Consider the following 17092-nt stretch of genomic DNA (forward strand, 5'->3'; position numbering starts at 1 on the left):
TGCTTTAATCCTTCCTTCTTTATCTAGAACATGGCAACTTCCTCTCATACTTCGAATGAGCATCGGTCAAAATACTCCATCCACCCTCTCTTTGTCTCTCTTAATGCTACTTATTTCGTGTTATTTCAAGGATTTTTGTACAAGCACCTTTCCCCCTTCAAAATGTCAAGTTTTATGACTTAAAGTATGTGTGCTACTGTCCCTCCATAAACCACCGCCAGGGACGAGCAACAGAACGTGAGCAGTTTCTCTTTAGGAAAGATTTCCTAGTTCTCCAACACCACCTGCACCCCGGAGCACACTGTCTCCAGTGCCTCGTATCACAGAGCTATTCCTTTTGAAAAGAGCAAACACCTGGCGCAGATAGCAATTAAACAGTCAAAGCGATCAATTACCTGATGTCCTTCAACCAAGTCGTGTTTCATACCAATGTTCGCTCTCAGCATTGCCAGCAAAATTTTATTCACAGTCGTATCTAAAGTAGATCGTCACACTGTTGCTAATCAATTGTGCAGACAATGATTTATTAATTCGATAACAAAGTTATCAACAGTAAAAATCGGCAAAATAGTTTGCTTCGGTGTACTTATGTGCATTAGAGCAGAGTCCAGTTCAAGTGCTTCAAAAGCCTGGTTTAGATCTTTCCTGAGTGGCTTGCGACATATTGGAGAAAATACCCCACAGGAAGCTAGCTCTATGCCTGGGTGGCTTGGGTCTGATCCATAGACTGTAGAGGATGGATGGATGGGTAGATAGACAGACAGCAGACAGATAGATGGATAGGCTAGGATAAATAGGAAAATAGGCAGACAAACCGCCAGATAGGTAGATGTAGAAGTAAAGCTATACATATGGATATAGATGTAGTCACAAAGGTAAACACAGATATATGTTTACAGATCTGTGTTTACAGATCTATAGATATATGGCTATACAGAACAGCACAGAGCCCCTCTTCTATGTTGTCCAGTCTCGTTTCTGCGTGTGTGTATGTGTGTGTATGGGGGGGGTGTCCAAATATTCCTTTTTAAAAAGATTAATCAATCAATTAATTATAATTTAAAGATGTGGGGATTTGGAGGATAATTGAGGGTTAGGCATATAAGTGGTCATCATACAGGTGACGTTTGGGCCTCTCACTTGTCATCATTTTGCCTGGTTTGGGATCAGGTACCTTATTAGTGTTTTGTGTCCATACTCCTCCCCTGGCAGTGATCTGCTATTGCAATCTCTTTCATGCAGTAATATGATAAAATGTTTATGAGTGAGACCACGTGGTACTCAGTCCTTTGTTTCTGGGATAGATCACTGAGTATTATAGACGCTAAAGCCTTCCAAGTTGCTGTGAAGTCCACAATATTGTCTTTCTTTATGGCTGCGTAATATCCATTGTGCCTATGTACCACATTTTATCCAGGCCACTTTCTATGGGCAACATGGTTGGTTCCATGTTTTTGCTATCGTGAATAGTGTTACAATAAGCATGCATGCACAGGTATCTTTTCTGTAGAGTGATTTGAGTTTCTCCTGGTGTATTCCCAGAATGGGGATTGCTGGGTCTTATGGATTGCCGATTCTTAGATCTTTTAGAAATCGCCACACTGTTTTCCATGGAGTTTGTAGTAGTTTACACTCCCACCAACAGTATTAGAAGTGTTCCTTTTTCTCTACATCCTCTCCAGCATCTGTTGTTTTTTGAGTTACTGATGATGGTCATTCTGACTGGAGTTAGGTGGTATCTCATTGTGGTTTTGATGTGCATTTCTTTGATGATAAGTGTGGCTGAACATTTTGTCATGTATCTACTGGCTGCTCATATGTCTTCTTTTGAGAAGTGTCTATTCATATCTTTTGCCCATTTTTTAACAGGGCTGTTTGTTTTGTTTGCTTGCTTTTCCTTTCAGCATGTTTGAGTTTCTTATAGATCCTGTATGCTAGACCTTTGTCATATTTTTCTCCCAGAATGGGAAAAAATATTTGTCCTGTCCCATTTGATTCATAAATTTATAAAAACTGCCAAACTCTATAGGCATATTAGTGCCTATACTTTGTCCTAAGAAATATGTTGTGGTTAAAAGATCTTGATTCACAGCAAATGTTTCTTCATGCCAAGGGTGGGTTAAAGACTGAATACGTGAAATGTACAGTTCTTATTAAAGCATGGAGTGAACAAAGCATAGCAAACACTCAACAGGAAGGTGAACTTTTTAATTTTCCAAAAAGTCCTATTTCAGAGGTGCCTTCTTACAAGTTACAAATGGGAATCTGTCCACTGATCTTTGAAAACATTTTCTCCAACTTTAATGCCAGTGTCTCTCAACTTATATAAACATGCAGTTTATTTGTGTGCTATAGATGAAGACTGGCATATTTGTAAAAAAAAAATAAATAAAGCAATTCTTGGAAAGATCCAAAGACTCAAGGCCCAGTCTGTTGTATCCAACACACACAAATACACACATACATGCAGATGCACATAACACAGTTATAAACATCAGTGAACACTATTTCAAATTAGTTTATTAGATGTGCTTTTATTTGATAATCCATTTTTACCCAGATGTATTTTCTTCACTACTTCCTGGTGATTTTTTTTGTTGTTGCTGTTGTTTTTGGCTTGCTTGTTTTACAGATATATTGTTTGAAATATGTTCACTTTACCTGAGAAATGATAAAGATGAAAAAAGATTTGAATTGCTCTGCTTTGAATTGGAAGATCAATAACTCAGATTCACATTTTCATTGACCTGGATACCATTGACTACCCAAACAATTATTTTAGTCATAGTAATGTATCCCTTTTACAAAAAAAAGGGAAATAAGAACTGCAAAAGCTACCCAAGTACATGATAGAGAATATGTTTGCTATATGTTTGATATATTTTGACTAAAGTGACACTTTGCACTAGTAGTTTGAGATTTATCTGCCACATATGCTATGTTCCTACACGTTGATATACATTTGACTGTTGACTTGTTCTGTGTGCAAATGGTTTTGGCTCATAGAAGACTGTTAGGTCTCTAAACTATTTTCCCATGGGCTGATGTAATTGCCTGCAAACATAGTATAAAATGCAAGAGACCAAAACCAGCAATGACAACAACAAAACTGGAAAGCCATTAGACATTAACTGGATATTACTGTGGCATGAGAAAAATAAAACATCTTCCAATAAACTAAAGCATTTCTCTTGTATAGAAAACTTTGACTCCTTTACATGTTTTGCAATCATGTGTGCATTTTTTCAGTTTTTCTAACAATGATGTTCAAAAATCCTGCCAGAAATGATCACAATTAAACATTTATATCCTCATTTTAAAAAAATGAATTACTGCTTCAGTCACAAAGTGTCAGAGCTTAGAACATATGTGGGGGATCATCCAGTTTATTATTTTTCATAGATGATGCTAGACCTAATGAGAAAGACAACAATGAAACTTTAAAGAAACATTAATAAATGATATTTTTAACTTAAAGAAAGAAGACATTCCAGTAGTCTCAAATTAATTTGAATATATTCTTAGAAAAAGTTTTGAAGCTTCTTTGTGTAAGACAAATTAAAGACAATAGCTTAGAGGGCCACTTGCTTTTTAAACATTATTTACTGAACACCTACTACTGCCATTGATTAGTCTATTTACTGAACATAGAGTAATAAACGAAGAAGGGGAAAAAAACCTGCTATCTTTGAAATCATATTTTAGTGGAGGAGGTGAGGTTAAAGATTAAAATTATACACATATCATTTACAAACATGTAAGCTGCTGATGAGGATGTTTCAGGTCAGCATGGGCTTTGAGAGTGTCAGCTCAATGGGTTGGTCAGCCAAGCCCCAGAGAGGGTCATCAAGGGGCTGGTAAACCTAGCCCCGCTCTAATGGGCTGGCAGGCCAGGCTCTGAGAGTGTTGCTTGTTCGGTGGGCTGGCAAGGCTAGTGCCCAGGGGTCTCATCTTCAGAGTCTTGCCTTCTTCCGGCAGCTTTCTTGGTTCAGCCGGTTCCCTAGGCTGGCAAGCCAACCTCTGTGGTGCACGACTCTTCAGCTTTGACAATCTTTTGCAGCTCTTCAGGTCACAGTTCTTTAGGGTCAAGGATCTTTTCTCATGTGCAGGAAGAATGAGGGAGACGGACGGCCAGAAAGGGAGAAAGCAGGATTTATTGAGAGAACAGAGAAGCCCCCACAGTGGGACCGAAGGTGTTGCCCGTCTGGGGTGAAAACCTGGCGCTTATATAGCCTTAAGTCCAAGCAGATTGGCTCACACTAGCTGCAAGCAGTAGCTGTTCTGATTGGTCAGTATTAAGGACCAATCAGCAGGAGGTAGGGGCTTGATGGTGAGCTGATTGGTTGTTTTTTATCCCAGCAGTGAGTACTTAAGCTTTAGCTTGAAAGACTGACAGGGCGCTTGTTTACCAACACTACATTGCTACCAGAGCACGTATTTGTCTGTCTGCCTAGCCTTTCTCTAGCTACCTCCTTTCACACTGTAAGTAAAAATTATGCTACTTAACAGTGTGTTACTGCTTTCTTTCTCTTTCCCTGGATAGAGAGAGATAGAGATAGAGATAGAGATAGAGATAGAGATAGAGATAGAGACAGAGATGATGAGATAGAGATAGAGATAGAGACAGAGACGAAGATGATGAGATAGAGATAGAGATAGAGATAGAGATAGAGATAGAGATAGAGATAGAGATAGAGATAGAGACAGAGACAGAGACGGAGATGGAGATAATAGGGAAAGATAGAGAAAGTGTTGCCGTTAGAATCAAAAGCCTTGAATGTTAGTCTAGCTTCTGGAACACAGAAGCCTCTTTCATAGGTTATACACCTCTTTCAGCTTCAGTTTCAACCCAAGTTAGTTGTGAATCACCAGTGCCACCCAGTCTTCCTCACACAATTTCTCTGAATTGCAAACGTGATCAAATACACTATAGCACTTTGTAGAATTGTGCCATGCCCTACATAAACATAAGACTATACCTTATGTGGGGACTTTGATGTGGGGAACAAAGTAACCAACAAGACAGCAAACAAAATCCGTAGAGCTTTCCTGGTTCCTAGCAAGCTCTATCGATTGGTCAGCAAATTCACATGGTTTATATTAGCCACATGAAAGAAGATTTTGAGAGTTTAGACTGAAGACCAATTGCCTACGTGGTACTCGGTCACGCAACAAGGATTTTAGGAAAAGTCACTGGAATAAGAAGAGATCGCCCTCAAAACCTAGGCCAAAATCCACCAACAACTTCCCAACCAGATAAAAGAGGAATGTCTCTACCCTTTAGGAATTTTCATTAATTTTTTTTTTTAATTTAAATTTCCTCTTGGCAGTCACTTTCAGCCCATTACATCTGCTTTTTAAATGCCATTTAGGTCTGGAATTAGAATGAGAACTAAAGGCAGCACTTTTTCTTAGGTTCCATGACTTCTACAGTAGTGGTTCCCAAAATAGTGAGGGTTGAAGCCAACTGTTGATCTTGGAAAACACTGGCACTCCTGGGCCATAGCACAAATATTCTGATTCAGTAAGTCTGGATTGTGTCCCAGATCTGCCGACTAAAGAGTACCCACCTATCTCTATATTCCAGTTTTGCTGCCCTCAATTATACACTCTGAGGAAAAAGAAAAATTAAAGGTAACAGGAAACTCAAAGTACTCCCATTTTTAAAGTTTGCAAATAATCTTCTAAAATAAAATCTTAATCTAGGTATTTTTGCGAAATATATTAAAAACAGCTAGTTGTCCTGGGAATTAAAATGAACACATGCATCCATTTAAATCCTGCTCAGTTACCATTTTAAGAATGCAGTTTTGAAGTTCCAATTTATTTGTTTTCTTTTTCTTGAGCTTTTTTCCAACTACCCAAAGAAATCATAAAAATAATAAAATATAATAATGTTTGACTTTATCCCAAAATACATCTCCTACAACCCAAAAAATTTTTGCCAGGATTGAATAAAACAAGTTTGGGATCTTAAAATATTCTACCCTCAGACTCCGGAATTCCAGATAGGAGGTTTGCGTTTGAGAATTTGAGTGTGTGCCTGTGCATATGTGTGAGAAAGAAAGGGAAGGGAGAAAGAAGGAAAGAGAGAGAGAGAGAAAGAGAGACGGGTGTGTTTGCATGCAGAATATTTACAAACACACACACACACACACACACACACACACTTAATGCCATGGGATATAAAGTAATGTGCTTAGGCTTGGGTTTTTTGTTTTTCAAACATGCTGGTGATGCTTTGGAGGATGGCTAACTCTAAGGAAACATGGAAAAGTATATTTTTCATTTGAAATAACAAGTAAAAGAAAGAACAGGAGAAAGATGGTTTTGATTAAAGTTTTCGATTGTCTTATATATGTCAAGAACTTCCTTTTCTCTTCCTAAGTTTTAAAAGGCTCAGAATCACTCGATGGGGTTTTATTTTCCTCTGAGTATTTTCTTGGCTACTCTCTTGGGGTGTGAGAGTCATTACCTGATAGGATGCAATTGGGGTAACTCCAAGGTTGAAAATAAATAGCAAACTTGGGTAAAGGTTTGGGAAATAGGACATATGCAGAATGGTGATAGAACAAACATGAATTTTGCTTTGGGAAGCCTTGAATGAAAGATACTACAACTCTTTCGGCAATAACAAGGGTAACTGCATAACCATAGGGCACTTGTTGAGGACTAGAGAGGAGATAGATGCAACTAAATGATTTACTTTGAAATAAATAATAAATTTATGAGGCTGCCAACCATCATTTTAATTTTTATTGTTGTTGTGTGTGTATTTATGTTATCAAAGAGTCTCATGACTATATTATGATAAGAGTTTTCAAATTAGACCTCATTGGTCTCAGTTGGTTTTGATGTGATTCTGCGTGAGAGAAAAAAAATCATATAAGTGGCCTTGTAGGATGCAGTCTATAACCGTCATCTTAAAATTAAAAATCTGAGTGAATATTTTCTTTTCCTTAGATACTTTTAAACTAACTGACAAGATGTCTCTGGGGAGTTTTCGTCAAATTAAACATAGATTTCGTTGCCATGGTCCTCTTCCCCTTTGACTCTTCATCTCATTCATTCCCAATTATTTTCTTTCTCATGATAGTGGAAGTTAAAGAGGGTGGGACACACAGAGAATGTTTCAGATGTAGTCCTTCCTGCCTGAGTTAAAAAGCAGCATTTGGAAAAGTTTATGTTACAATTTTCTAAGATTCGAAAATAGAAACCTTATTGAGATTAGCTTTCTGAAAAAGAAAAGCACGCATCAATAGCCACAGAAATACTAAAAATTAGTTTATTAATTTTAAATGCCTTTTTAATTATGATGGGGAATTATGAATTGCTCATTTCATAAAAGCAACTGAAGCTGATTGATTTCAGGAATGCCAAACTGTGTTTTGGAATTGCTGTATTCTGTGGAGAAACAATACAATGTGAGATACTAAGCAAAGATGATATAAAAAAAACTCATGTTGTCTCGAAAGACTTCTTGGTTATGAGGTAGCTATTAGAAATAGCTGCATCTCTTTCTGAAATAAGACCTATATTGTATTCAAAGAATAATGACTCAATTTCCACTGATATGGATACTATCTCACAACTTATGTTTTTAAAATTAGTATTATCCCAAAGTACTTTCTGTGTCCCCTTTGTCAGTAAACATGCTTGAGAAGATTACTCTTGATGGAACAAAAGAATAACTTTTAAAAAAAAGTACACTGTATGTTCTAGCTTCTTCAACCTAATCTATAAAAAGACATTAAAAATTCAGTTTTAAAATGATGCTGTCTATCAATAGTTTCCTTTTTACCATTTCTTTTAAAAAATATCTGAATCATGGTGTGGTTTTTGGTAATTTGTTTTTTGTTTACTTGCTTTTGGTTGTTGTTTTGTGAGATGTTTGCTTACCAGGCTTCCTTCAGCTAGGAGTGGCCAAGACACAAGAGAAATATGCTATTTTTCACATTTTTGGCATTGACTTTTTCTCATTCTTTGTCCTTTAGACATAGATATGTTACTTAGAGTTGAAGCAAATATCTTTTGACCATGACTAACAGGTAAAACATGCTTGAAAATACTTCCTTCCACAGATAACACTTCTGAATAAAAAATAATATTTGTAATTATTGTGGAATTGCTGAAAATGTTACTGAGATATTTAAAACAATACCTTTATCAACAACTATGCATGTTATTCACATGGAAGATAAGCATTTCTACATTAGAAAAATACATAAAAGTCATTTATATTGCAAAAGTAAATAATATACTCAAAGTATTCTAATATGTCCTTGCAATTAATACTGAAAAAAATGTAGAAATGTTTTCATTTGTTCCATCTGTCTCTCTCTCCACACACACCCAGACTTATATACCCCACATGAAAATATTTCCATATTAATATATAAATATTTCCACATATTCATATTGGTTTCCAATGCACATCACAATGTACTTGATATAGTGGCATTTAAGTAATTTTAGGCAGAGCATATTTAAGCAATTTTTGAATTCTAGAAGGGAAATTCCTATTACTATTGTGACCTTGAAGATCAATAGATAAATAATTATGACTTATCCAAATTTTTATTTAATATATTCTGATGGTAGTCATCTTTATACAAGAGTAATTCCAAAGGCTTTCCAAATAAAGACTTTGGATTTTAGCTAATAAAAGATATAGACGTTTCACTTGCTAATTACTTTTGAAACTCAACTAGAGACATTATTTATTTGTTTGTTTATGTGTTTATTTATTTATTTTTGAGTTGGGATCTCACTCTCACACAGCCTGGTGTGTAGGTGCATGTTTACAATGATCGCGGCTCACAGCAGCCTCGAATTCCTGGGCTTGGGCAATCCTTCCACCTCACCATCCCATTACAAGCAGGGACTACCACATCCACTAATTTTTTTGATTTTTGTAGAGACAAGTTTTCGCTCTGTTGTCCAGATTGGTCTCGAACTCCTGAGCTCAAACAATCCACCCACTTTGGCTTCTCAAGGTGATGGGATTACAAGCCCTAAGTCTAGAAACATTATTTTAAAATGATATTTGTAAAATGAAGAAACTTCTTACCAAAACCTCTGGGATGTCATGAAAACAGTTCTAAGAGGGGAGTTTATATTTCTACGAGCACAAATCAAGAAAACAGAAAGATCACAAGTGAAGAGCCTAACAAATCACCTAGGGGAGCTGGAAAAAGAAGACCATCAAAACCCCAACTTTAGCAGAAAAATCCAAATCACCAAAATAAGAGCCCAAATACAGAACATAGAAGACAAAAATATCATCGAAAACATCAACAAAACAAAAAGCTGGTTCTTTGAAAGAATTAACAAGATTGATGGACCCCTAGCCAGAATGACCAAGAAAAAGAGAGAAAAAACCCAAATAAACACAATCAGAAATACAAAAGATCAAATCACAGCTGACCCTGAAGAAATGCAAAAGATTATCAGAGATTACTATGTACACCTATGTGGGAACAAACTTGATAACCTAAACGAAATGAGGACTTTCTGACATCACACAACCTCTCCAGGTTGAAACAAGAAGACATTGAGACACTAAATATACCAATAACAACCCAGGAAATTGACTCTGTCATACGAAAACTGCCTATTAAAAAAAAGCCCTGGACCAGATGGTTTTCCAGCAGAATTCTACAAAATGTACTAGGAGGAGGTGCTACCAATGCTATTGAAAGTATTCCAGGAAATTGAGAAAGATGGAATACTCCTCAAATCATTTTATGAAGCTAACAACACACTGATACCCAAACCCGGCAAAGATCCAACAACAGCAACAACAAAAACAGAACTATAGGTCAATATCCCTTATGAACATAGATGCAAAAATCCTCAATAAGATTCTAGTAAATCGGATCCAAGCAACATCTCAAAATTTATCCACCATGACCAAGTAGGCTTCATCCCAGGATGCAGGGCTGGTTCAACATTCACAAGACCACAAATGTCATTAAATACATCAACGGATGCAAAAGCAAGGACCACATGATTATCTCATTCGATTCAGAAAAAGCTTTTGATAAAATCCAGCATCCCTTCTTGATAAAAACCCTCAAACACATAGATATAGAAAGAACATACCTCAAAATAGTAAGTGCCATCTACAATAAACCCACAGCTAGCATATTGTTAAATGGAAAAAAACTGGAAACATTTCCCCTAAAAACTGAAACAAGACAAGGCTGCCCACTCTCACCCCTCTTGTTCAACATTGTGCTGGAAGTCCTAGCTAGGGCAATTAGACAAGAGAAGGAAATCAGGGGTATCCAAATAAGAAAAGAGGAAGTCAAGTTATCTCTCTTTCCTGATGATATGATCCTATACCTTGAAAATCCAAGAAAATCTGTCAAAAACCTGCTTCCACTGATAAAGGACATTGGCAAAGTCTCAGGGTACAAAATAAATGTACAAAAGCCAATTGAATTCCTATACACGAACAACAAGGAGGCAGAAATCAAATTAAAAGCACAATCCCATTCACAATAGCCAAAAAAAGTGAAATACCTCAGCATCTTCCAGACCAGAGGAGTGAAAGACATTTACAATGAGAACTACAAAACACTGCTCAAAGAACTCCAAGAAGACACAAATGGCAAAATATTCCATGCTCATGCATAGGAAGAATCAACATTGTTAAAATGTCCAGCCTACCAAAGGCAATACAGATTCAACTAAATACCCATTAAGTTACCAACATCATTCTTCTTGGACCTGGAAATGACAATACAGAAATTCATATGGAAATAAATAACCACGAACAGACAAAACAATCCTTAGCAAAAGAAACAAAGCAGGAACTATCACACTTTCAGACTTCAAACTTTACTATAAGTCTACAGTAATCAAAACAATCTGGTATTGGTACAAGAACAGGCACATAGACCAATGAAACAGGATAGAGATTCCAGAAACAAAGCCTCAATTTCTCAACCAACTCATCTTTGACAAAGCCTCCAACAACAACCACTGGGGAGAGGAGAACCTATTCGGTAAATGGTGCTGGGAAAACTGACTAATCATGTGTAGAAGATTGAAACAGGTCCCCATCTGTCGCCATACACAAAAAATAGCTCTAAATGGATCAAAGACCTAAATGTAAGACCTCAAACTATAGGAATCTTAGAAGACACAGGAGACACCCTTATGGAAATTGGAACAGGCAACCAATTCCTATTCAGAACCCTAAATGCCCATACCTTAAGTAATGAGATAGACAAGTGGGACCTCATCAAACTAACACACTTTTGCAAAGCAAAAGAAACCATCAAGAGAGCAGGGAAACAGCCCGTATAATGGGAAAAAATATTTACCAACTGTATATCTGACAAAGGTTTAACATCTAGGATCTACAAGGAACTCAAATGCGCCAAAAAGAAAACAAAACAAATAAAAAAAACAGCCCCATTAAAAAGTGGGCAAAAGACATGAATAGACACTTCTTAAAAGTTAATATGCGGGCAGCCAACAGACACATGAAAAAGTGCTCAGCTTCACTCGTCATCAGAGAAATGCAAATCAAAACCACATTAAGATGCCACCTAACCACAGTAAGAATGGCCATCATTAATAAAACAAACAACAACAGATGCTGGCAAGGATGTAGTGAAAAAGGAATACCTCTGCAGTGCTAGTGAGAATGCAAACTAGTGCAACCTTCTTGGAAGACAGTGTGGCAATTTCTGAAAGAAATAGAAATTGACCTTCCCCATGACCCAGCAATTCCCCTATTGGATATATACCCAGAGGAACTCAAATCATTCTATAAAAAAGATACCTGCACACGTATGTTTGTTGTAGCTCTATTCACAATAGCAAAAACATGGAACCAACCATGTTGCCCATCAAAGCTGGACTGGATTTTTTAAAATGTGGTACATATACACAATGGAATATTATGCAGCCATAAAGAAGGACAAACATATGGACTTCGCTGCAACTTGGATGGATTTAGAGTCATCATACTCATTGATCTATCACAGAAACAAAGAACAGAGTACCATATGCTCTCACTCATAAGCGGACCTTGAACAGTTATCATAATACTGTAAGAAAGGGATTGGCAATAGTGGGAAACTGTCAGGGGAGGGGTGTGGGATTGGTGGTTGAGGGAAACTGCTAGGGGATGGAGGGGCATACCTCATTAACAAGGGTTCTTGCCTAATCAATGTTTGTATACCTAACCCTGAATTGTCCTTCACATACTTATAATAAAAAAAATAAAGGAATTGGCCGTAGTGGGAAACTGCCGGGGCGGGGGACGGGGGAGGCTTGGAAGTTGATGGAAACTGCCAGGGGAGCGGGGCACACCTCATCAACAAGGTTACCTGCATAATGAGCAGTTGCATACCTAACCCTGAATTGTACCCCACATCTTTAAAATTAAAAAATTTTTTTAAAAATTTAATCCATGAAAATAAATAAATAAATGAAAATAATATTTGTCTTTTAAATTAAGTAAAATCATAAGAATTTATAATTTTTGTTACTTCATGACCCTATGTGACATTTATTTTAAATTTGTATAATGCTAACTTAAATTCCAGTAAAGTTTATAAGAACTATGGAATGTAGCTTTTTAATATATTTTAATCTAAATATTGTAATATTCAAATTTCAACTATTCATGATTTGGGCAAATAAAGAAGAAGAAATAACTCAAGATAGTGGTCTTAATTGATTTTTAACAAACCACTTTTTTTCTTTACAGAGGTTGAGCAAACTGATTACTTAAAACAGAATTGAAGCTATAGATTTGCCTCTTCAATAGGACATCAGACAAATAGCTGCGCAATTTAAAAAATATTATGTACATTATTGAAAGAACAGTCTCATTGTGAAGAATATAAGAACAACATTAATAAAGGATTTATGTATTAAGAATACTTAAGAAAAGTATTATTCAACTTAATAAATTTGGCAAAGTTGAGAAAAATTGAATTTATAAATTTCTCTGTATAATTCTGATTTCCCATGTCCCCCTGTATTTACAGAAGGTCCGTGAGAATATTATATTTTATAAATTCGATTATATTTTAAAAGCTTGTTTTATATGTCACGTTTTGTGCTCATTAACCCTGTTTGTCTTTGACACTATTGTACTTTTTTAATATGCAGAGGGTGCCAACAGAATGTATACGCATTTTCAAGGGAAAAACTGTATTAAGTAAAATTGTACTACGCAACAAGATGAATACAAGTCACGTTTGACTTCTGCGATTACAAGGGGTGCTCAAAGTGGTTACCATCAACGTCCAGACACTTCTGACAATGGCAAACATCTCTTTAACATCACTTAACACATGTATACATTTCTTGGCACCCCAGTATTCAGGTTGAACAATTCTAAACTTTTCACGGGCAATGTCTCCAGTGTGACTCTAAGTTATTGACAGATTGTCTTTCATTCCTTGTGAACTTAACCCCTACTTTAATTGAATAATGCATACTATTTTGCAATAAACTTGACCATTCATCATTTTTAATGTTAGTTGCAAGGTCTGAATGAGGGAATAGATTAAAAGCACTCTTGCCAATCAAACCAGGTAGTTTGGGCACCGATCTTTAAAAAATAATCAGAAATTGAGTCAGATGAAAATGAGTTCTCAGTTGACATGGATAAGAATGAGTAAGCAATTAAAACAAGTTCCTAATCATTTCCATTATGGAAGAAACAAAAAGGAAGAACATAAACTTGATTATCAAATGAACAGAAAGAACGCTCGGCCCTCATCGCAGCGAGTTACGTGGCAGAGCTTCTCAGAATTCTTTTCTTCCTAAATAAACCCTCACACATGGAACAAAGAAGCCCATGTCTCTCCTCTCATCTCTCCCCTTGTCCCTACTGTTTTTAATAATGTACGTCTGACATGCTAACAATCAAGCACATGTTCTTTCATTGTTGTCTGATCTCAGCTGTCTGATAATGGCTTAAGAGGAATGATCAGTGGAATCACACATCAAGGGTTTCCTTTGTTGATGCAGTAGCCAGGGGTGTATTTCCAATTTGCAGTTTGGGACTGCGGCTTTAGAAGTGCCACATTCGTCTGATAGCCAGTTGACGTGGTGCCATTAATCTACCAAACTCAGGGGTCAACTGTCCCGACAACCTGTGAATGAGGAATCAAAGAAATGGACTTCGCAGAAGTTTGCGAAAAATAAAAGAAACAGTTTGTTTCCCAGGTTTCTTTTTTTAATCCTCAGACATAAAATAATAAAATATCACTCTGCGAAAATCTAAGCATACCATATGATATGTGCATACGTTCTATACCATCTATAGAATTGGCCTAAAAAATGTTTCATGTTTTTCATAACGAATAAAGAGTCAATCTGTTCTATGTTTTACCATTTGGAATTAATCCAAGGCCAATTATTTTACAGATTATCCTCACAAATTTTCTGCATCTCAAACTCTTTTAGGGAAAAATGTATCTTTTCAATATTTTAAACATTTTTTTTACTATGAACATGTGTTACTTGGGCAATACTAAAAAATCTACTTTAAAATATAAGCTGTAAAATGTGGTAAGGGCCTTTAAAAAAAAAAGGTCTATGATTACAAAAATTAGAAAAGGCTTATGTTGGAATATTAACTTTTCCCCCTGGTGGTAGTAGTCTATTGTTTTCATAAAGTTAGTTGTTTGAAAGGATTCTTACTCTCTGATTAACTAAAAATCACTATGTTAATAATATGTTTTTTTCTCTTATATGAATTGATGATGACTGAAATTGTCTTTTCTGGTATGGAAGCCATGTTCTCCATAAGAGATTCGAATTCATCTCCAAAACTTTTGTCATATATATATATATATATATATACATACATATATGACAAAATATATGTATATATGGCCTCACTTTCTCACTTTCCCTCTTTTCATTTGATAATCAAGTTTATGTTCTTCCTTTTTGTTTCTTTCATAATTAAAATGATTAGGGTCTTATTTTAACTTGTTTAACTGCTTACGTGTGTGTGTATATATATGTACACACACATACATATATATATACACATAAATGTATATATATATATATGCCAAAAAATGCATTCACATTAAAAAATGTATTAAAATTGTAATGCTCACTATATACCAATAACAAGTCAACTTGGTAGATGGCTGTGCTGGTCAATTCTATTGTCCTGCCTGTCGCATGGTGACACTGGCATTCATTTTATTAAGACCATCTTTTGAGAAAATGTGCATACTTTTTTTGGCATCCCGGTGTGTGTGTGTGTGTGTGTGTGTGTGTGTGGACACGCAAGTGTATATACACAACATTTGTTACTTTCTCTTGTTTTTTCTTTTGGTTACGAATTTTTAAAAAATATTAAACTCTATATGCACATAATTTATATTTACATTTAAACATTAGTATTTACTTCTCAGAAGATTGGTACAAATGAATACACATACTTGAAATAAACTCACTTTTATTTGAATACTCCTTTTATTAAAAAATGATTTTAACTTGAAGGCTCATTGGCATGCAGATTGTCAGGAATACTTTAGTTGCACACTCAAATTGCCACCATACTGTGATACAGACATATTTAGAATAAGATGCTATACTCACACAAGATTACTTGAACTTAATATGTGGCAAATTAATTATTTTACCAATTTTATTTTTGTTATGATTATCTGTTTCTGAACTGCCATGTACAAGAAAGAATAATAACATTGCTGTGCGTAAGTTTAGTAAATATTATTTAACTTAATATTTGAGGAGAATAAGTGAAGAAGAATAAAAATCTGTAAAGCGAATGATAAGCCTTCATAAATATAAATAACTATTCAGTTAATGTGTGCTTGGTACTGATTTATGCCTACTCAGTGAACACTGTTTTTAAATGATTACTTGTTTTAAAAAAGAGACTTGTTAATGGAATATTGTTATTTTATTTAAAATCAAAACATTTGAGACAACTTTTGTTCCCACTACTCTTTGGAAAATCTGTTATCCTTAAAGCTGCTGCAATTAGCAATCTATTTTAATTCTTTGCTTCTTGACATTCATTTTAAAGGTGGGAACACCTTTGAAAAATTAAAATCTTAGGTCAGGATATACATTCTCTCTCTCAAATGAGTGTGAATTTTTAATATCCTTTTAGTTCTATTATAAAATAATCTTTCAAGTATGAAAATAAGCTATTGAAAAGTATGAGTTTTGGGTCAGGCATGTTACCAACAGCTACATTCTTAGACTAGAGAATCAATGCATGGAGATAGAATTATCAAATATCAGATGCATGGGCTCACCGGAAGCCAGAGTCACTGCTAGGCTGAGGGGTGGAACCTGGAGCCACAGAGAATATTCAGTCACTGACTCACAAAAAGCAAAAGAAGAATGAGGGGACACCCTTGATTCTCTGTTCTTTCACCTTTCCTTCTGTCAGTAGTGCCTCCTATTGGCCCAACCCAATGTGAGATGTGGCCAATAGCGATTAGTACACTTGTCATGCAGAGCAGAACAGGGAACGGTGGTGAGTGTAGAGTGTAGAGAATGAACTGGACAAAAGGACTGGCACAACTACTAAACGTCTATCTCCTATCATTATTTTCCTCCTAAACTCCTGACTCAGGTGTCCAAATACCTGTGTAAGATTCCCCTTGAGAAAGACACATGATATTGAATATACAACACTTCACACTTTCATTGTTGCCATATACATCAACAAAACTAAACTAAAATGTGACCTTCTCATAGTGCCCTGGTGCACTAAAAACTGGACCAACACCTGCAGTTGTTCAAGCATTAGACTTAGGGTTTATCTTCCATTTTCTTACCCACACCTCCCTTCCCCTGACTCAGTTCACTGCATATATAGGTCCTGTCTCTAAAACGCTCCTAGTCAGTCTACTTCTCTTCATTTCCACAAACAACACTTAGACTCACTCACCATTATATTTACCCTGAATATATGTGAAATCATACAGTACCTAGTCTTTTCACACTGATTTTTTTTTTCACTTATTAATATGCACTTAAATTTCCATCATGCTTTCACATGACTTAATAGTTCACTTCTTTTTAGTGCTGAATAATATTCCATTGTCTGGATAGAGCA

Source organism: Carlito syrichta, unplaced genomic scaffold (genome assembly GCF_000164805.1).
Source record: "Carlito syrichta isolate Samal-C Ts95f unplaced genomic scaffold, Tarsius_syrichta-2.0.1 Scaffold289316, whole genome shotgun sequence".
In the NCBI taxonomy this organism is placed as follows: Eukaryota; Metazoa; Chordata; class Mammalia; order Primates; family Tarsiidae; genus Carlito; species Carlito syrichta.